The sequence below is a fragment of the Trematomus bernacchii genome, unplaced genomic scaffold, assembly GCF_902827165.1.
Source record: "Trematomus bernacchii unplaced genomic scaffold, fTreBer1.1, whole genome shotgun sequence".
Lineage (NCBI taxonomy): Eukaryota > Metazoa > Chordata > Actinopteri > Perciformes > Nototheniidae > Trematomus > Trematomus bernacchii.
In genome coordinates, this window is record NW_022987689.1 from 4350825 (window position 1) to 4374348 (window position 23524).

General features: G+C 39.8%; 1 protein-coding gene across 1 annotated transcript in view; it reads left to right on the plus strand.

The window, feature by feature from the left end:
- tnr (tenascin R (restrictin, janusin)) overlaps window positions 1-23524 on the plus strand; it is a 161753-nt gene that overhangs the window by 24748 nt on the left and 113481 nt on the right. Inside the window, exon 2 of the mRNA XM_034137721.1 lies at window positions 23436-23489. The gene's annotated coding sequence lies outside the window, so the exon portion shown is untranslated. The remainder of the gene's footprint in view (window positions 1-23435; window positions 23490-23524) is intronic.

The following is a 23524-nucleotide window of genomic DNA, read 5'->3' on the forward strand; positions in this document are numbered from 1 at the left end:
CTCTCTCTCTCTCTCTCTCTCTCTCTCTCTCTCTCTCTCTCTCTCTCTCTCTGTCACTCATTAGCCACCCAGCGGCTGCTGTATCTCAAACAGCATTTAAACTGACTCTAGCACTGCATGAAATACGCAGCCTCCTCATTATTTTTATAGACGTAAAGGGATATGATCCGACATGGCACTGCGGTGGCCAATCAAATAAAAGCAAGCCCAATCAAATAAAAGCAAGCCCAAATTAATAAAAGAAGGCAAAGAGAACACAATATGGACTGTGAGTGATGCTGCCTTTAAATACTGTCTAGAGATGTAAGATTCTGGTGTCTGAGGAGCATTCAAACTCATGGATCTGTCCTTCAACTTGAACTTCATGAAATGCATTTTATGTCTACATTTTTCCGTTAATTACACAGCCTCACTTACACATACACTTACACAGACCGCCTTCTCTCTCTCTCTCTCTCTCTCTCTCTCTCTCTCTCTCTCTCTCTCTCTCTCTCTCTCTCTCTCTCTCTCTCTCTCTCTCTCTCTCTGACTTCCTGTCTTTTTCTCTCTCTCTGACTTCCTGTCTTTGTCTCTGGCTGGGACTGGAGTTGGGAGGATCTGCACCACCCACTGGTGCTGTTACTGCAGGGTCAAAGGAGAGATGATTTAGATTTCCCAGTGGTTATAAACCAAAGAAAAGAGGATTAAGTGGAGAGGTTGATAGTGAAAACAGTTCAGTGGACAAGACCGACGTTAGGAATCATCCTGAAGCTGATGCATAAAGTCAAGTGAAGCCGCACTTCAGGTTTTAAATATAAAGTTGGTTGAATGCCTATTAACATGATATCTAAATGAGCTTTTAAGTTAGTAGGTAGACGTCAATACAACTTGTGCTGGAGATCAACTACAAATGCTGTTGCAAAGTTGTGTGTGTGTGTAATTCTGTTATGTAATTGGAGTGGGATTTATTCATTTTAGATGAAATACTAACCATATGTAAGTGTTTGAATGCCTTCATTTATACTTCAAATGTAATTAAAACAAAAGTAAACATGTTTCAAACCAAAAATTGGATGTTATGTTTCACAAAAGCTTATCAGTGTAATTTTCCAATTATTTTCCGAAGAAATACACTTGAAAGAAAAATGTAATGATATACTAACTGGAGAATTAGTTCTGTGGCAGTTAAATAGAACTGTAAAATAGCAACATGTTATTATATTAAAGTTGTCTGCAGACTAAATACATTGTTTAACAAGAGGACATGAGGATTTCTAGGTTATGCAGGCAATTCATTGAAATCAGTTAATTGGAAATGCATAAATTAAACAGTGTCTCTGTAATCACTGTAATTAACACCAAACTGCATGGCTCTTTCTTAGGGAATATTATTATTAATTTTGGGACCCGTAAAAAAGGATTGCAGATGGCATAAAGGGCGTCGTCACATTTGACTAATTTCCAGCCATATTTGTGACTCTTACTTGGCTCTTGCATGTTTATACATTTGTGCCATGTTGTAAATGTTTGTTTCGATTAGTCGAAACCAGGAAAGGGATATTATCTCATGTTACAAATCGCAGTTTGCATTGTCAAAAATATGATGACAGACCTCAGGTCAGTTCTATTTTAAGGTAAGAGTCTTTATCTCGGCATCTAATATGATACGGTTCATAATGGTTATGGCCTTACGAGAGTTACATCACCCAAGACTGCACCGTTAGGATTTAAGATATTTAGAGAAAAGCTTCACTGAATATGGTAGATAAGATAAGTGTTTGTGTCCCCACCTGCTTGATGTTAGTGTTCAGCCTGCATCCACATGTAGTTATGACAGACGTTTTGTTCCAACAATGTTAGAAAAACATCGTAAAGTGCAGCAGTTATGGACATGAGCTATGCTTCTCTCTGGATGGTGCCCTGTCTCTTTATGACTTTTTGGGAGATGGTGTCAGGCCCCGGTGAAAAATGGTGGCTCTCAAAACCGTATCCTCCTGTTCAACAGGTAAATCATTCCACCTCAGCAGCTCCATGTTGTCAGTGCGCCTGAGGGGGGTGCTTGATGTGAGGAAGGGACAGTGTGTGTGTGTGTGTACAGTAAGTAGCTGTATCAGTTTAAGTATGTGTGTGTGTCTGTGAGTGTGCAGCCTTCAGTGTTTGTGAGGAGCCAATTTGTGTAGGTTTCATTACCTTTTAGCATAGGGAGAGGACAGCAAGCCTCGGAGCCTGGAGTTGGGAATTGTTGCAGGTGATATAGTGTATATATTTGCAGACTGAATCACTCTCATGCACAAGCAACTGAGGCTCTATTTGACTGGCTGTCTAGTATATTAAACTAGTGGTGCCACCTGGCTATTTTTGTCAGCTGCTGTTCTGCCGATATGAGAAATAAACTGAATATTCTCGTTTTATGAGCTCCGTATCCTCAAATGAGTCCACACAAATAACTTTTGTGAAATATACCCTCACATTTAAATCATAATGAAAGAAAAAAACGTTTTTATAGGCTCTCTTCTAAGAATTGATGAATACTATAAAGTGGAATTGGTTATAATTTCTGATGAAAAGTTGGAGAGTGTTTTTGATCACAGCAGTGCATTGTGGCAGTTCAGAGGAGACAGTGCGAGGGGGCAAAAATGAGCTCATTCATTGGGCTGGAGTCCTCATTTTGCAAAGCTACATTTCTTTTGGTGCCCGCCAGCCCCGTCTGTACTGCCAAGCAGCTGAATGTTTTGCGGAGTCATGGGCAGCATGGCAGGGCTACGTCGCACAGAGAAGCCAAATTGATCAGTCTTTTCAACGGTAGCCAAAAGCTGCCACCATAATAAAGTTAGGCCTTGATCATGTTGTTGTGATCCACAAAGCACACAACAGAGACATAGAGGCAAGTACACAGACAGGGGGACAAACCCGGCTCACACATCTCCTCCTTTTTCGCCCTCCATCTTTTTTATCTCCACCACCTCTTCACTCTCAACTGTATCTCTCTGTCTCTTCTACGATCTCTTTCTGGACTATCTTGGAAGCACATGCAGGTTTTCAGTCTCTCTTTCTGGCTGACCACTAGGAGCCTCTGTCTGTAGTTCAGCCACACACACACACACACACACACACACACACACACACACACACACACACACACACACACACACACACCACACACACACACACACACACCACACACACACACACAGAGACACACAGACACACACACACACACACACACACACACACACACACACACACACACACAGACACACACACACAGACACACACACACATCAAAACAAATAGAGATAGGAACATGTGGACGAGTAAACCTGTGTGAATCTCTCAGGACGCACTCTGCTTATTCAAGGCAAGCGGTAGTTTAATTAATGTGAATATCCAACTGCATATTCAAGTGGTTAGGGGTTTCAAACTCTTTAGGGGCCACATATGCTAAATAAAAGTATTCTCTCATTAATTTAGAATAATATTATTCAGATTGAGTTCTTTGGAAGGCAGAGCAGTCGAAGTATCTGGAGCAAACTCTATCATACCCCGCTTCACTGTTGTAGAAATAGCACTTCTACTCACTGAGCCAGTGAATTGTAAATTGGCTGATCGCAGCGAGAACCTTGACAGTTTGTCAATATGTGAAGTTTTTATTGTAAACAGTTCAGAATATTAGAAAACTTTTCACCCTCAGGATAGGAGTGTTTTGTTATTACGGTGGTTTGTTTCATAAAAACAAAAACTGCTTTTTTACTGTCAAACTGTAAAGCCCTCATGTCATTTTTAGAAGTGCTGTGCTGCAAAAACTATGCTTGTCTTACTAGTTTTCAAGGTATATTTATGATTTAAGGACTTTGGATGAGACTAGATAGAATATTTGCGATAATACTTTGGTCTATATGTATTTAAAAATAAGTAGTTTCTGAATGTTGTCCATTATTCTTTAGAAACATCAAGATAGAAATGTCAAACAATAACATGCGATAAGTTCTATTATAGATTAGCTGTAAGGCAGAAAAGGGTTTTGTAAAGACAAGACTGGATGATTTTTCTAAAGAAACATTTCCTGATAGATCTCAACACTTGATTGTGCACGACTGAGAGGAATGCACTGTGAATGGATTTAAAAAAATGTAGAATTAATTGCGTTAAGTGGGAAAATGCTACTTCATGTCACATACTGTAGCTGTGCGTTTTCCTTATGTACTACTTTGTAGAGTTATCAGTGGATTACATTTCTCTTTACTGCCTAGCACAATAACTCACCTTTATACAGTTGATCAAGCCTCTGAGTTGAAATACACACTGCGGCAGCCAGTCTCAGAGCTGCATATTTATCAATGACCACAGCTGCGAAACTGATTATAAATTCCTATAATGCATCAGATTGTGCATGAATCTGTTTTTCTCACGGCTGAATTATGGCTCTGCTATAAAGCTGTGCCATATTTCTGTTTTTTGTGGAGCTGGAATAAATCTCCTGTGTTTGCTAAAAAAACCTGTATCTCCCCTTCTGTGCCATGCCCTCTTGAATAATGGGTGGCATCGGCTAAAAGCAGCAATACAGCTATAGTCATAGAAAAGCAGAACTAAGGTTGTTTTTTTATTCAGTTTTCTTTCGTGTGTTTTGCCCTCGATCATGATACTGAAAGTCACAATATAACATTCCATTAATTTTTATAATTGCAAAAGTAAATCTCATTATTTTATATGCAAATGATCGGCAGCTATCTTTAAATGTTTAACCTTGGTTAATGCATTTTGGAGCCTTGATACCTTAGGGTTTGTGTTGCATATATCATGAGTTTATTTGTTTGTTTATTCACAATCCTTAGTGTTTAGGCTTACAGGACACAGAGCTATATACAGTTATACAGTCATATGTTTCTGAACCACATAAACAGTCTAACTGGGGGTCTTGCATTACAACATAGTTTGCTTTGGAGCTTTCTCACAATATGTTCCCTTCATTGAGATAGCGGGCAGACTGAAGCGGATTTAATCACAGAACAGAAGACGCTCTCTTTATATGTTTAAGCAGCGGGTGCAATAGTGTGAAAAGTAAAAACTAAAGAATACAGATGTGGTTCCTGTAAAGAACAATTATTTAAAAAAAATACAAAGGAGAAATCTTTAAAAACTGTCAAGGCCGCTGTAGTTTGTATAAAAAGTCAGTAAAATAAATGAGAAAGGAATATCATCTTCTGCACAGTGTGTATGTCTCTGTAGATATGAGTCATCGACAGCAGTGGATGCCTACCCTTTCCTTAAATGACCCCTTTGAGTAAACTAACCACCTCTGCCTTGCTGACATTTTATGGATATTTCATGTTGAATTGAATGTATAGCAATAACTGCAGTTTATCAGCTGTCTCTCTACCTTTTGAGAAGCTTGAAAACAGACTAAAGTGATGACTCAAAAATAGTCTCCAACTAATTTTCTGACAATTAACCTTGGCTAAAAATAACGCTCAAAACAGGTTAGACTGTCAGATTTTTCCTGAAGGCTTAAATGTTTCTGCTATTTGTCAGCAACACCCTGTATCCTGACACCACACTCTGTAGCACTAAGCTTGAGAAATGGGAACAAGCAAACACAAGCTAAATCCCCATGTCTCTTAGCATCCCACTTTAAAGTGTTAAACCCTTGATCCCTGTGATATTTCATCTCTTTATCAAGATCATTTGGAAGCGCCGAGGACTGCGTTAGTGTTTGCTCAGGATTTCCCTGTGTAGTCTTTTCTTAGGGGGCTTAAATCCCTCTCCTCCACTTCTCCCTCCTCCAACTCCCTCCTGACTCCTAAACATGTTCCTCCTTCCTTTGTCTCCCTCTGATTAATTACAAGGTCAGGATAAACAAAAGGGAGCAGTTGTTCACATGTTCTGCGATATCATTGGCCGGGGCTACATTCATGCTTATCACATCCCGACCCTCGTGCGACCAGAGCCAGGGCGATTCCAATTAATATAATGGACTTGTGGGATGATGTTTTTCTTAGCACTCTCAATAACGCAGTCATTTATATGCTGATTCGCCATTTCTTTCAGTGTTCCAGGCACCGGGACACAACCCATAAATCCAAAGGCTGCCACCGCAGGACATAACTCATCAACGACATGTTTTGTCCCAAATCAAAACAACACCTAGGGTTTTGACATTGAGGATGCAGCCGATCTAAACTCTGCTGGCCTTGTAGGAAATGGCAGGGTGCGGCATCAGCCTGCAGAGATGGCTTGTCTCAGCACTATCATTAGACAAATCCTCACATTATAATAATGAATCACCAGCAAACGTTTTATATTAAACGGGGATGATTGATACCCTGCATTCATAAAGCAATCTGGCTTTGTTCTGTATATTATTGGTGCTGAATTTACTTAAACAGAGAGAAATATAAGGGTGAGGGGATTAAAAGCAAACAACTTGTGCCGTTTAACTCCACTAAACATATGTTTTAAAGTGGGCTTAGCTTTGATTTGATCCTTTAAGTAGAGATGCATGTTTTCATCTTTGCAGTAAGCCTGTCCTTCAATGTCATTTGGTGACTTTATTGAAAAGTGCACACAAGTGTGTTTGTTCTTTAACATTGATGCACTTTATTATAACAAACACCAGTGCTTATGAGAGGTAGCTGACATCCTGGGAATACTCAGCGCAAATACAGTTTTATTCATCCTCCATTTAGCCACCCAACTTGATACTGGTGCCATAGAATGAAGAAGAAATATAAAACCTTCATGGGCGTTACAAAATAAATGTATGTTTTATTGCCAACAGCTTCTTGCACCGTGCTTCACACAATACTAGAGCATAGGGAAGGTAAATCTATCTATCTAATCCTCATGAGAATATATTCTTCAAAAACGAGTATAACATGTAATACTTGAGGCGTTTGGAGCAGTTGACCCCAGTCAAGTAACTGCTTGGCAACACTCATAGCTGTAGATATTATCACCTCAAACATATGATACTTTTACTGCCTCAAGAGTTTTTTGAAATGTCAGTTTTTGTCCCATTAAACTGGCATGCAGCTCAACAACTATTAACATCCAGCTGTCCTCAGGCTACATGGGGGGGGGGGGGGGGGGGGGGAGCGTGTGATGATTGAAACTGGGTAGCTGCCATTTGCCTCGAACGCTAATTAAGCAAATTCTATTTTTTTGTTTTTAACAACCTCTCCTCCTTTTGTGTGTTATGCCCATTGACTTTTATGTGGATTAGAAAATGTCAATGTAGTGCAGCCTACTAGTATGTTCATGAAGAACAACACAAATACACATGGATCTCTCAGAGGATTTATAAATGAGGTCTGTTCCTCCAGGAACATAGTTAATCTAGACCAAGGTCACTAGTGTTTTCACTGTGTTTGTGTGATTTGTGTGTATTGTGAAGTATGTAAGCGTATAGAGAATATGAAGACTCACACACTCACAGTTATAGACGGACCGAGGGACAAGGTCAGTGTCACCGAACCGTGACAAAGATCCAATGTTGTAAATAAGAGCTCTGACCTTTCAGGGGAGCAGATGAGCCATTTATCAACTCCCATCGACCCAACTCCCGTGTTTGATATAGCAGGACGCTTTTTTTCTCTTGCTATACAGATAATCGAAACAAGCAACCTCATTTAAATCAATAATCCTTCAGATATCAAATAATATTTTTCATACTATTTATCGCTCACATTTTGTCAGGAACATCCTTTCAAGCTGTTTCTTCCCTTTCACAGCAAGTGGGAAGCTTTTATTGTGAAGAAGCAACAGGGAATGCAATGCAGATATTAATTATACATTGTTAACAGCTTTATTGTTCACTTAGTCTTAACAACTTGATCAAAATTAGCTCTGCTTTTTGTCAGATGATGCGTTTATATTTGACAAGATGATATTCATTTGTCGGTGCTCTTGACATGTTGGGTTTATATCCCAGCTGTATGACTTGTTTTATTTTTGTACATACTGAATGAAAGGCGCCATCCTTGTCATGTGTAACAGCAACTAGACTTAGCCTATGGAAGTAAATACCTGTGGATTTGTGGAAAATGTAGCCAAAGAAGTGATGCATATATAAACTTGCATATGCTTATTTATTTGTTTTAACATTAAGACAACACATTGTAGACTGATTCATGTTGCTTTCCATGGATGGTCATGTGTATTCAGCATCCATTTGGTGAAGTTATTTTCTTTAAAAGTGGATGTGTGTGTTAGCTGAGATATTTTCTTGTTTGGCTTGCATTTTCCTACCCTGGTGGTCATTTGATTTTGTGGAGGAGGGATCTTTCTCTCACATTTCTCACCTTTTAAATAACTTTACTTCTGGTTGGGCGTCTGTCTTTGAAAAGATGAAATCTCCTCTCATAAAGGCTGTATCCTCCAGAGACATGCACTGTTAGTGAGTCATAAGAAATGGAGAGAAAAAGAAAAGAAAACTAAGAAAAAACACATCTCAAGGAAGTATTGACATACATTACATTACATTACATTACATTACATTACATTACATTACATTACATGTCACTTGTTAGACGCTTTTATCCAAAGCGACTTACATACTCAGTACTGTGGACAATCCCCACAGGAGCAATTTGGGGTGAAGTGTCTTGCCCAGGGACACAACGACATGCTGACTGCAGAGGGGTTTGAACCTGTGACCCCCTGATCCGAACACCAACGCACAACCCACTGCGCCACACGCCTCCGTGCCATACAACAGGGCTTTGATTAAAGACTACTGGGAGCACACAACTAACCAGCAACAAGACTGCATGTTCCCTGGCTCCTTTCAAAGGCCTGACAGCGTATCTACAGAAACACTTGCTCTTTTCAACATTTGTAAAATGAAAGCTGCACTCAGGCCGGAGCAGATGAAACCAAGCACTCCATGCTTTGTTGTTGTATTTTTAGAGGCATCTCTATTTAATAGTGAAGGAAAGTTATAGAAAGGATGGATAGAAAGACAAAGATGTTGATACGACACAACTGGGACCCACACTCAATTGCGTGACACCAGAAATATTACGGTGTGTGTGTCCGAGGCGGCGGAGCCTCACCAGCGAGCCCCAGGCCTCCCATTACATTGAAGGGTTAGACATATCACTCCCGAATCGCTTGTCAATAAAGATGAGGGCCGCTCGGCGACTGGACATGCGAAAAGCTTCATAAAAATACACTTCAAACCAAGTTTACAGCCTTGTAATAAATCACATATCTCCTGGCAGAAAAACTGTATGATAAATGCCTATCTTCGCTGGCTTTATTACTTGTTATTCTGAAAGTCATGCATTATTCACAGGAAAGCATCCTACGGTATATAAAGTATATCTAGCTGTTTCCACTTATACTCATCAAATGGATCATTTAAACATCAGCTTTCCAATATTTCATTGAACATATTCCATTGATTTGCATATTTAGGACCATTAAGCTAATAAACTGAGGCTCATACGCTCAAAAAGCTTGTTATTAATCCTTTTTTTCAACACTATCCTCTTTCAGAATTCCTCTGATTTGAGTTTTGAATAAACCATTTGCAAGCCCTTTATTCCACATGTCCTTGAATGCACCACCATGGAGAAATGTGAATGTCCTTGCAGCTGACAACGGTAACAAAGCTCAATGATTGCTGTGATGGATTAGGGTTTCTCAAGCCAGTCTGTGCAAGTTGTTTAAAAGAACATTCTGAAAGAAATTAATAAAAAACTCCAACTTTAGTCAATTGTAAACAACATAACACAGTTTACAATGTATATTTAATTTGCAGTTAATGGTCTAAGACGTTCCTTTAGTTTGGTTTCCTTAAGGGATAGATTGATGAACTTGTTTGCTTATTGTATAGTGTTTTTGGAAGACTGATTTCAACTTGCTGTATAAAATAGAGCTGTTTGTTAAATAATGCCGAGTTGCTGCATTCACATTGTCTTTCCTACTTTACGTTTGTATTTAAAGTGTGATAGTATAGACAAATATTACATTTTTTTCACAGATTCAATATTTTGTTTCAATTTTTCCCCAAGCTGGTTTGGATTATGGACAACGCTCTTGTTGAGGTGCAGGGACTGTTCTCTATTGAATGCTTTCCTTCTTCTGTATCATTCATTTTTTGAAATGGTTGTGCCGAGAGGTCGAGCAAATGGAATCCAAACTCTTGTTATGCTCCTCCTGTTCCTGCTTGTCCAAGACCTTTTCCCTGCGACCTTGACATTTCCTCCCTTCTTAAGAGGTGCTCCATGATCACAGACTCACTGTGAGCGCTTGGTAAGCAGATATGACTCAATACTAATGAAGATAAAGCTCCACACAGGTTGAAGTTGGATGGGAAATATCAAAATCAGCAGTATCTTAACATTAGCGAGAATAGGAGGGAGCATAGACCTCCACAAAGACTATCTTGATAAGTGAAAAGTAAATATTGTACTTGTACTGGAATGGGTTTTTGCTTGGTAAATGCTACACTCTTCCACAATGTTTTCTGAAAATCGGGCCAAACATGACCTCCTTGGTCAGGGTAATAAGATGCATCTGTAGATCGCTCATGTTTTTTATATGCAAAACAGTCTCTCTAAACACACTGTATTTTAAATGTGGTAAAAAGTCATCAATAGAAAATGCATATTTTAGCATTGATAAAAAAACAAGTTAGTGCCTGCTACTTATTTGTATATCTATGTGCATTTTGCCCTTTGCCTTATCAAAAAGACTTTATTTACCCCCTATGGAACAAGTCAAATCAATGCCCCTGTAGCCCCTCCTCTGGCACATCAGGATGTTCAGACTGAGCCAGAGGCATCAGGCAGCAGCCCCCCCGATCGATTAGGATCCAGACCGCCGGAGGAGCTAAAGAAAGTGGGGAGGTAAGCATGAGCCTCAGGCAAAATGCAAACATCTGTGTTATTTTAAACCAATTAATTGCGAGGCCTTGTAACGGCGCAGATCGGTGGAGCTTCCCACCCTCCACTCCTCCTCCATTAATGCTCCTTGACGTCTCCTCATCTTCATCTCTGCCGGTCTTTGGCCCTTCTATCTGCCATCTGTCTCTTTCCTCCCCTCCTTGCAAGACATTTCCCTCTGCATCTCTCTATTCCCCCCCCCACCTCCCTGCTCTCCATACACCTCCTTGTCTCTTTAATCATCTCACCGTTATTCTTGTACATAATGGAAATATACAGAACAAATAGTTCACAGATTGTCTTCTTGTGTCCTCCCTTTTCCTTTGCTTCTTTCTTACCTCTTCTCCTTTTCTTTTCTCTTTGGCTTCTCATTTACATCCCCTGCCCGCACTTAACTGCCTCCAACACACTCATACATGCACACACACACTAAATGTTGAATTAATTCCTTCAGCGTTCCCCCTCACTGTCGGCGGTCCTTTATCTCTCGGGTTGGTGGAAAGGTGACTGGATGGCTCCCCATCATTAAAACCTCATCATCTGAGATGACACTGTTCCGTTATTGACTTTCACTTTTTCCCCCCCCGCCACAAAGGATGTATCCATAAAATCCAATTGGCAGATGACCATTCAACCGCAGTTCCATTAAAGGTGAATTGAACATTTTATGGACATTATGAAAACCGAATAATGCGGACAAAATACTGTAACACGGACAGAATATGATCTACTCCTGTGCAGGATGTCAGAACCATCTGTGCACATTCACTGCTTATTCGTCATATTAGAATTTACAAAAAACTGAACAGCACGGACAATAACGTGATATACGTTTCCTGGACTGCTTTCAAGACGGAGGGAGAGAGAGAGAGGGAGGAAGGCGAGGTAGAAAATGATGGAAATGTCAAAGACGATCATTTCTGTTGAAGACATGTGGTTTTGTTTCCTCCTGAACAGAGGCATCCCCAAAGGTCACGTCAATAATTCTCCCGTTTCTCCAGCTGTCCATTAATCAGTGGGTCGTACGTCTGTCATCATAGGGGGCTAATGAGATCTACATAGATCATCTCTCCCTCATGCTGCAGGACAACCCTGCTGTTTGGGAAAAAGGGGAAAACAATCATTGATCTTCGGTTTCTCTCAGAGGATAAACGTGTGGCCGCAGCCTGCGTTGCTCCGCAGTGCTTCCTTTTGTCTCTGTGGTAGGAAGTTCGAGCCTCTGGGCGGCTTTTTTCAAAACGACGTCTCAATCACATCAGAGCAATGCAGTCATAATTGATCAATTGGGGTCCAATTTTGTGACCGATTTGTCATTCAGATTTTTAAAACCGCCAATTATTATTAGACAAAAAACGTTCTAACTGCTATTTGACAGGTTATTGAGAACTAACACCCACTAAATCCAAATATGTGCCTACATTGGCCCAAAAACGTTCCTGCTACTAGTGCGCCGACAAAGAAGGCCCCTAATAGCTGTCATATCATTTTTGGACAGGATATAAAGCGTATGGCTTCAACTAAAACATATCCAGTGTCATCTTGTTACAAAGAATCAGTAGACGGCATATCTCAAGTTTGGTTTTCAGTAACTTGGGGGTAGTTCAGCATAGTTGTAATATCGTAGATGGAAAAAGTGACGAGAAATAAGGCAACCCTTAAAGTTATTTGTACCTCTGCCCTGAACAAAGGTCAAAGTGAAACCTGATTACGCCCTAAGGCTCATCTATCATCCTGTCAATCAATAAATCAACAGCTCCGATCAATGCAACTCTAGTTTAACAATGTCAAAAGAGCCATTGATCAAGCCTTTGTTAATTTATAGCAGATCTACATCTGGGACTCTTTTTGAACGGGCTGACTGGATGACAGATTGTTGGCCTGCGATGACACAACCTTTTTAGAAGTGAACAAAAAGCTCTAGACATATGCTGACTCATTTCTTATGGATTGCCTTCCTGTCATTAAGCGATGTAACCAATGCAAATAATGAGTCGCAGTCAGTGTGTTTTATTTTAGTCAACATATGATCAGAATTTAGTCATTCGTTTTTCAATGTATTAAATGACCCTGTGAATCATTTTAAACTTGTATGCTTGTGATTTTGTCATTTCAAATGATTTATTCACTTTTTTTTTTTTACTGTGTTGACACTCTGTAACCCTGACGGTCAAAGTTGGGATTAATCTCTAAATGTTTACACGTTTATAAAAATAAACGTGTCGTCCCTTTTGTTGACAAAAAGTCAGGAAGCAAGTTCAAGTCAGGACATAGAGGAAAACACATGTGTGCAAAATCTGTTTATTTCAGAGTTTAACCTTTACCAAGGAGCCGAAAGGAAAGAAGCTCGTAGGTTCTTTGACACTCTTTGAGCGGTAGGAACTTACTGCACAGTGTAAATAGATTTTGAAGCGAAAGTATTTCACAGGAACACGGAGGCCTCCATCAAAAGGAAAAAAAACCCTGAATTGTTCCGAGGGCAACCAGGCGAGAGAAGACCTTGATCAGGAACGAGTTCAGAAACCTGTGGGACAGTCTGGCGCAGAACCTCTTATTGGCAGAGAGCGGTGCATATTTCGATATTTGAGACATCGAATACATATATACATATATACATCGAAAAGCACAATGTTTTTCGAGGATTTAACGTGAATGATATCTTGATTTGCTGCTATACTGTTTGCCTGGTAAAAAATAATCTTGTGAAGTATTAAGGTGATGTGCAATGCTTCGCTTTTACTTGACAGCAACTCTGCGTTCCTGCTCTGAGTTTATGCACCAGCAAACCCCTCTGCTCAGGTGTCACTGTGCACGTCAGTGTGTGCACGTTGGTGTGTGTCTCTTTGTTACACATGCGTTTCAGACATCAGTAGGGTTGCTAGCAAACTGGATAAATGAATGTCATTTATCATGCATTTCCATTAAATCCAATATCCTGTCCCTGTCACTGTGTTAACCAAACTGTCACACTCAAATGGCAAGTCTGACAACACTGTCAAAATACAAATTAACTGTACACACTTACATGATGTTTATTTGTGGGTGTGCTGTTTTCTCACTGCTCCCACATTTGTGTCCTGACGAGTAATGCATGTTCCTAGTTTCTCACTAACATGTTTTATTTACCTATTTATATTCAGTCCATGTGCCTTATAATCATAGATAATACATCGACACATTCAGAATTATTCAATCACAGCAGGAATATGCACTGCAGCCTACAAAAAGCCTTTCATTTCTGACTTCCTCCCTTTTCTTCTTTTACAGTATAATGTAAGTCTGTTGTTGTCATGGCCTGATCTTTTTTTTCTATCAAGATCTATTATGTGACTCATAATAGATCGCCTTTGTGCAGCAGATGAATGTAATGGTACTGTGCATTTATAAAGCTATGAAAAAAAGCAGAAAAGTCCTTTCTTCCCCTGAAAATGCATACTATTAAAACAGAGGAAGGTTTTAAATCCCTATTGAGTGTTTTTTACATCTTCACATATATCCCTTTTTCCATTTGATCTAGAAAGTACTCAATCTATCACAATGACATGTTAAGCTATTCTCTGGGGCATTGTTGAAATGTAATTAGTCTACCGTATTCTATATTTTTAATTAGTCTATACCGTATTCTATATTTCGCATTCAGAATATAATTTATATTAGGGAAACATGTCGTCTTATAGAAAAAACAGATACACTGGAGATATTTTCAAATAAAGTAGCAATTATTCAACTCCTTTGTGATGATTACTCTGCGAATGGAACTACACATATTTTACAAATGTAATATTACCGTTTGCAGGGTACATTCAGTGTCTCAAAGCAGAGATACGGATGGGCACAGAAAGCTTGGAAAGTACAACAGAGTCTTTTAGGAGTCCAGAAACAGTAATGGACACTGACATCTATTTATAGAGGAACCAGCTCAAGACGGTGAATAGAAAGCTGAACAAAGAGCGGGAGAGAGGAGCCACTGGCACTGTTTTATAAAGCTTTCATACAGCGTACCACATAACATCTAATGCAAAACAACTTCCTGCTAAAAAATTTGTTTTCATTTGATTTTCTTTTTGTGTTATATAATTTGGTCTTGGATTTCTTTCTTTTTTGTTTGCAAAAATCCACCAAACTGTAGGCGAGTTTCCAAATGTATCGCACATTTTAGACCGATTTTCCAGAGAAAATGCACAAACAATACATTAATGCAGGTTTCCACTTCTCTTATGCACATATTGGGCTCATAGAGAAAAACAGCTGGTGGTGATAATAAACTTTGCCAACCATTATACAATGTGGTCAGTCTTTTAATTAAAAACACATTTTCAGCATATGGCATTTTACCTGTTTGGCAGATCTTTGAATAATAACACAGATGTGGAATAAAGCTTTACACAATGCCTTTAGGGGGGTTAGCACTGAATGACTGTGAAGCTGCTGTTTCCCCTCGGTAAAAAAAGATTAAAGCTTGACATCGGAACGATCAATTGAACATCAAAATGTATATTCTGAAATGTACAGTTCCATCCCCGTACAGTCCAGATATATTCCTATGTGTTCAGTGTCTGTAGTCGGCCCAGTCGATGGTGTATTCACTTCTCTGACCACAACATCCCGTACAGTTGGGAGGAGTAAGAGGAAACATGTTTTTGAAATTCATCTTCTCCAGCTCTATGTGTGATGCCATAAAGTCACGACGTGATTTATTCCTTTTTCTTTGGACATATCCAAGAATTATGCCCCATTTTAAGAAATACCCCAAGGTACTAATTCATATTCTCTATATGATTGGACCATCAATACTGAGGGTAAGTGAAGGTCGCGCTGACAGTTTTACGGGTTGGCAGGTTGGCCTGCCTTACTGCCTTTGCTTCACATCGCTCTGGAACACTGGTTTTCAAGCATGGCTGATCACATTGTATTGTGACAGACGGCCGAAGATAGCAAACACAATCAAGCCTGTAGTTTCTGATTGGTCCCTGAAAATAGAAAGTAGCTAACCCTGCTCCTAATAGCCTCTCAAGTACAACCCGTGTATTTATCCAACTGTCTTGGAGATAAACGTGATATACAATTATTTTTGTCATTTAGAATTGCTATAACTGAGATAACCAAGGTGACCTGTCACTGGTCATAGATCAATTAAGAAGCCCTCAATGGATTAAGGAACTGGCCTCAGTACAATATGCTTTTAGCTGAGGGATTTCTTTTACCGTCAAAAGCAATAACAGTGAAAAGAACAAAGGCTTTAAACGCTATAAACGCTGATCCATAGCTTGATAAACACAACGGTATATGTCTAGTTCATGCTTTGTGAAGTATTAGATGAATATTTCATAATTGTTCACACCTGTGTTTTGATATTAATGAACTTTCAGTGGGAGCCTACGCTGCTTGCTTGCTAAGAAGACATATCTGCATGCCCACCTGTTATGAATATTTATAACATGATAGTGGACAAAGGCTAAACAGGCACATTTGGGTTTTGGCTTGCTGCCTCAGATTCAGCTGTTTTGATTGGTAGTCCAACTGTTGCTGTCCATGGTGCTGAACTAGGGGTCCACTTATTCTCAAGAGTGGCAGACTCTCTTCTCCTCTCTGTCTCCATGTTTCTTTCTTCTCTCATCTTATTCCTTTGTCATTCTCAGAAGGTTTTGGGAAAAGTCAATGTTTCCATCTTCTCAGAATGGCTGGAGTATACCGCAATAGAGAAGAAAGTATGATGAGTGAATTGTAAGTGATTGAATGGCTTGTTTGACCTCTGCCTGACTCCTCACCTTTCCAGCACTGACATGTGAAAGGACCTATTGGAGACTGTTGGAGCCTTATTTAATTCTCTTCTTTTCTCTTTCTGCCTTTCTATCTACAACCATGACTCAAAACGGAAAGCCTTGAGGAGTACGAGTGTCATAAGTATGGCTGTGAATGGCAAAACAATTGCAGCCTGTCCACTGCATAATAGACGGGTGGAAGTGTAAGCACTGTGTGCGCCATCCATGAAATCAATGAACCACCGCGTGGTGGCTGACTGAATCCCCTTAAAACACACCCAAGCGGTTGCCATAAAGGATGTTTATTAGGTTGACAAGTTGACACTGCAGCTCCTTGTTATGCTCTGATAATAGGGGCCAGGCACAGACAAGTGGAAGCCTTGCTTCAGCTGGTTAGGAGACAGACAAGCCCTTCAGGGGCGCAGATAAGAAAGGAGAGGAAATAAGAGGGGAAGAGAAAGAAGGGCGGGGTATTAGTGCCTGTTTTATGAGTGATAGAAAGAAAAGGATGGAAATTAGGCTTGTAGACTAGCAAGGTAGAGCTATGAGAGGAGAGAAAAGAGCTGTTGAGAATGGGGGATGGTTCAGTTTTTGCAATCAGTGTTTGAAAATAACTGTGTCCAGTGTAAACGCCTTATTCGTATCAATTTAGGTCCATTGCTGGTTTTCCTGTCTTCTTTTCCTCCTTCCTCTCTTTGGGCTAATAGAGCATATGCACAATGGCTCCCTGAATTAATAGAATAGAATTGGGAGGGATGAAACCCTCTTTAATGGTCACACATGCAGAGCACACAGCACACACAGTGACATTTGTTCTCTGCTTTTAACCCATCCTAGTACCAGGAGTCTAGTACTAGGAGCAGTGGGCAGCTATTGTACAGCGCCCGGGGAGCAATGGGAGTGGGGGGGGGGAGGGGGTTGTCCGGTGCCTTGCTCAAGGGCACCACGGCAGGGCAGGAGGTGAACTGGCACCTCTCCAAGTAGCAGTCCACACTCCACATTTGAGGTCTGGTCGGGGACTTGAACCGGCAACCCTACAGCTCCCAGTCCAAGCCCCTACTGACTGTGCCACTGCCGGACTGGCATAAATGGCATCAACATATTTTACTGTTATGGCTCTTGGAAACGTAGTATTGTTTTTGACCCCATGTATCACAATACTGATAATACAAAGAGTCATTTTCTCTGTCGAGTGACAATTGCAGCTGTGGCCAACCCAAGGCTGTTTGAGACTTTAAGTGTGAGACTTTGTTATCACACAGTTTCTGCATAAAGTATACACTGGAATTGCTGTAGTAAGCTTTTCGAGCATATTTCCTGCATTGGATACATTATAACAGCGCATTAGAGCTTGAACATTGAAAAAAGAAAATCTATAAGGACACTGTATGTGCTCCTCTTCTTCACTTCTCTTCTTTCTTTATGTTCTGTGAGCGTCTCCACATTCATTGTGAGCCCAGAACAGATGCAAGCTATAGATCAGCTGATCAATGGCACCAAACAGTCCCTGAACAATAATGTAGGAAAACGGCTCAAATGAGCTTCATTGATTTAGCCTCGCAAATCGTTACTTCTCCCAAGAAAGCCTGACCTTGAAAGACAGCAAGGTCGTTATTTGTCACTCCACAGACAATTAAACCGTGATGGAAGTTTTTTGCTCATTGATTTTTATTTCAATTTTTTTAAAGGTTTTATGTAGACTCCTTCTTATCACTTCGCCCATGACCTTCATAATTATCTTTCCACTCAGGAAACCAGGTCACAGCAAGATGATGAGCAGATCAAATGAGATGGGGCTCATTCTTGCTTACTCATCATAAAATAATCCAACACACCTCCATTTTTTTCAAAGGGTTAGTCTTTTTGAGCCAACTCTGCAGAAGGAACTTCCCAGCACCATTATGTCATCAGGTACAAGAGGACGGAGAGAGGGAGAGAGCTGCAAAAGAAGCTATTTTAATTACATCTGGCAGATTTACTCGCCTAGCTGGGTTTAAAGCATAGGCAGCCCGGGCCAACGGGGGCCGAAGTGGCCGTCGTAAAAATGACTCATGCCAGGCAGGCGTGGGAATTAAGGTGGGCAGTCGGAGGCTGTTCTGTAATGAGGACAAATAGCTGGGAAGTTTGTCGTCTGACAGAGGGGTCTGCAGCTGGCCGGGGGGATATGCAGAGTGCAATGCTTTCAGCGCCGTGACATTTCAGCTTCACCATGACACCTCAGGGAGGGGGGGGGAGGTTACATCCAAGTAGTAAAAGCACCTGAAATGTTTAGTAATGCTATGCAATTTAAAACAGGGACGATCAGCTCCACATGCGATAATCCCTGTTATGCAGATTTGTTTAAACATGTATGAAATATAAGAGTTTATTGGTAATTAAATGTATCGCTTTGTTGAAATACTCACATTTTGTTATTTGTTTCTATTGATGCAATTCTGTCTTCAAACACAGCGAGGAGAGTATTTATTTTTTGTGGAAGAAACACAATACATTTTAAATCGATAATTTTCATTAATGAAATATTTCTTCAATCGATATTTTGGGTTAAACTATGAATTACTTTAATAGCTGTGTAAAATGCTATAATGTTCAGCGAGCAAGTCATTATTGTGAAATGAACTGCGTCAGGGTGAGGTTGAATAAACATTAAGGGGTTAGATTAGCTTGCTCATTTGAAATGCTATAGGTGAAAATCAGTAGTTAAAAATCCAGTTCAAAGTCAAAATGTCTGTGGCTGATATGCAGCATAATCACCATCTACGGTGATACGTCTCACTTTATTAGAACACAAGCTGTAACACCTGACTGTTCGGGGCGCACTCCTTCTCAATCAGTGACAGGATTATTTCTGACAAAAAACATTATGACACTCATTACTTGCCATCTGATTCAAAAGTCATATCATTCACTATCAGCTCTCTTTCAAAATTGGCAATTACATCAGTGTGCCAGTGCTGTGCGGATGATCAGGGTAACCACAGGAATGAATCCGTCCACCCGAAAAGTCAACTTTTGTTATCTTTCTCATTTAAACTAGTTAATTGTGAGCTTGTGTCTACCCTCTGAAGATAACCAGTAATTATGATACAAATAAATTGAATGCAACTTTCACATAATTGAATGCAAATTGGATATTTAGATGATTACAAATGTATCCAGCATGAAAAGGATGACATGGCAAGTTGTGCATGTATATTTGACAGTACTTTATTCTTCTAAAAACAAATCAATTACACAGTATATGCATTAGGCTCCATTTTTGTATGTACATTAGCACTGTCATTTTCTCATTATACCCTCATTCATGTAGGTATTTGTAAAGATTGAAATGCAGATGGTGACAACATATCCCAACATAACGGTGTGTATAGTATATGTTGCAGCTGACTTTTGTCAATCTTTATTATATTGGATTCCTGTGTTTTTCTGATTATTTAATTCATTACAGTAGCTTCCTGTCTCTTCCTTTGTACACATACTGTAGGGACAAGTATAGGCGATGTCTTGAGTTGTGTGTCAGTGTGTTTGTGTGGGTGAGCATGACACAAAGAGTGCATGTGTAGCGTGTGGCTCATGTAGCAGCTGCTGTCTACTTCCAGTGCCAGATTCGAATGGTGGCCTCTGAGAGGGCCGTCGTAAGATGGTGGGCGCAGACGCACGTGTGTCTCTGTGTGTTTCTATATTTTCCGGTATTTGCACGGTGTGAAAATCACCCACAAATGTTCTCTTCTTTTGAGCTTTGATTTTTGTCATTGTGTCACCGCCTACACTCTTTTCTCATCTCGCTCCGTTGTTCTGTCACTCTCTCCTCTAAACTGTTAGATGTCCCCAAGAATAAATAAGTGATGGAGTGAATGATGTGTAAATAATAACACACACACACACACACACACACACACACACACACACACACACACACACACACACACACACACACACACACACACACACACACACACACACACACACACCATTCACTCCCTGTATGTCATTGCTGTCACTTCTCCCTCTCTCTTTCTCTCTGTGTTTGTAATTGGATTTATAATTCAGAATCACCATCTGTATATTCCTTTATTTATGCCAAAATATGATTATTATTATTACCATTTTGAGTCATTTTAGAGGCTCTTTATCTTTTGTGTACTTAAACTAAACTAAGTGACTAAGTATTTTTTGGACAGTGTCATCTTCAGCCCAACACAACAATAGATTATGCATATAAAAAGGATACACAAATTCAAGAGTAAGAACATTTATAAACAGGTACCATATAACTTGGGCTGTATAGAGTCCCAAATCCCATTTAAGTGAAACTCTATCTAAGTTTTCACTATTTATCGTCTTGCTCCAGATTGATTCTGTGCTTTCATCCTTCTGATTGAGTCAATCTTGGTTGTTTTCCAAATTCTCCTTTTCAGAAAAGTGGATTTTGACTTTTTTCAACTCTTAAAATGTGAGACCATACTCCGCCTGATTCCCAAAGAACTAGAGCCTGTCACTTCAACTCTTAATACTTCTCAGCATTTTTCATTTCACTATCTGTGACATGTTTGCCTACCAATCATCTTGTGAGATTATTCAGTTGGCGTACGGAATAGGAACTCATTCGGTGCTGACTTGATTTTATTTGCTAACCTATTTGGAACCTGTTACATGAAATTGTGACTTTGTTGTCATTTTTTTTAATGCCCTTTTATGTTGACACACTACTAAGATTAAACCAATCCAATTCTGCTGACCTAGATGTGAAGGATTTGTTTATTTCTGCTTTAATGTATAATCTTAAAGCACTACATAGTCGGTTTCGTCTCTGTCCTTGCAAATATCCTCTTCAGTTGCAGCGTATTATGTATGCAAGTCTTACGTGCGTTAAGAGACGACAAATGTTTGATTCCGACTCAAGTGTGACCTAGTACACTGAGGTAAAGGCATACATTTATTAACACATAAACCATCACACCAAAGTCATGTGATGAATATAACATGGAGATGATTGTTTTTTGTCTCTCATTCCTCAACATGGAGGTACAGAGTGAATCACAGTCTGGAGCTTTACAGTCTGACCCCTGGTCAGTTGAAAGCACTCTGAGGGATTGACAACAGCTACAGCTGAGCAGGTTTATGCTTATGCACAGTATGTGACATGGGCGTTTTACACATATGTTTAATAAACACTTGAACTAGACCCAACACTTATTGTAAGTGCCTAAACAATATGGCTGCCTATTAGGACGATGAGAGGAGCTCATAAGACGAGTGCCTTATGCAACAGGAAAGGTCATAATCCTGTAATAAGAGCACACACGCGCACACACACACACACACACACACACACACACACACACACACACACACACACACACACACACACACACACACACACATACACATACACATACACATACACATACACACACACACCTGTCTGCATCCCTTGACTCCTATCATGTCTCTTTATCAAGTGCTGGCTCGTGTCTCAAGTGTACACTGAGAGTCATTTCTAGTGTCCTTCAAAACCATTATAAATGCTAATCACCTCGTGTTTGTGTACAGTGCGTGCTGGCAGTGTTGTCACAGAGCAGATCATTGCTTCAGAGTAACGCAGCAAACAAGGCTTTGGTTAGAACGGATCAATGTGTTCTAACGGATCAGGTCATAATTCCCTCACTTATCTCTTTTTTTAATTGCTGTGAAACATATGTTTGTGTTGCAAATAATACATTTGACCAGAACAGTTAAGGACAACATTATAATTTGACCTTTGACCAACACACATTTTTACTAAATAGAGCTTTAACACATAAGGTTACTGAATGGAACATGCACAATTATATCTGTGAGCTTTCTGTGAGTACTTAGACATTTTCAAATATTTTCATCTACTTGGTAGAGGCTTGAGATGAATAACTGAAACCGTTTTTATATCTGATTATTTTGATGCCCCTTGTTTTTTTTTGTGAAAGTTTTTTTTGTGTGAAAGTTTTCATTATAAAGCAAAATTATACAGAATGTCATTAAGCAGTCAAATACATACAGAAGATGCAACTGTGCACATTTCAACCAAATTGTCAAATAGCAGATCAAATGTACCCCGCACCCCCACCCCAGCATGAAAGAAAACAAGTAAGTAAGTATACAAGTTCTGATAATAGACAGAAAAAACAAACAAACATACAAAGCAAACAACAAAAGGACAAAATATATACCCCACATTTTTAATTGGTGTGTATTTGCTTACTGTTTGAGTTTCTTGTTTCTTCCTACTAAATCAATGTTATCATTGTTATTTTCAGAAAATAAAGTTTCATTTTATTATTTAGTACACTTGTTCCCTTAAAGGTGGGGTAGGTAATTTTGGAGAAACCAGCTCGAGAGCGCTAGAATTTGAAAATACACAGCCGGAAAAAATCTGCCACTTCCTTACAGAGCCCCTCCTCCAACACACACAAACGCGCACATGACCAATGAGGGCACAAGATAAGTTTGTGCACAGATGGAAGGCTGACAGGCAGGTAGGCCATCCAGTTATTTTAGCCGGGCCGGCTAAAATGATTGGTCGTACTTTTTACAGTATTACGGCTTCCACAGATCATATTTTTTTATGGATTTTTTGTCAAAGCACTTAAGATATTCATTGCTATCGGGATGTTAAGAGCATTCCATGGAATATAACAAAAAGTGTATCTCGAGCCGGTTTCTCAAACTTACCTATACTACCTTTAAGGCTATGTTTTGAAAGGAGATACCAAAGCAAGTACAAAAGTCAGCACATGTTTTAAACATCCCCAACCTCTCTGCTCTTTGTTGACAGCTGCAGCCCAGAAGACCAACCCTAAAAAGATCAACTCCGGCTGCTGCTCTCAAGGTGAGGTGCCTTTCAGATGCATGTTTACCTATGTG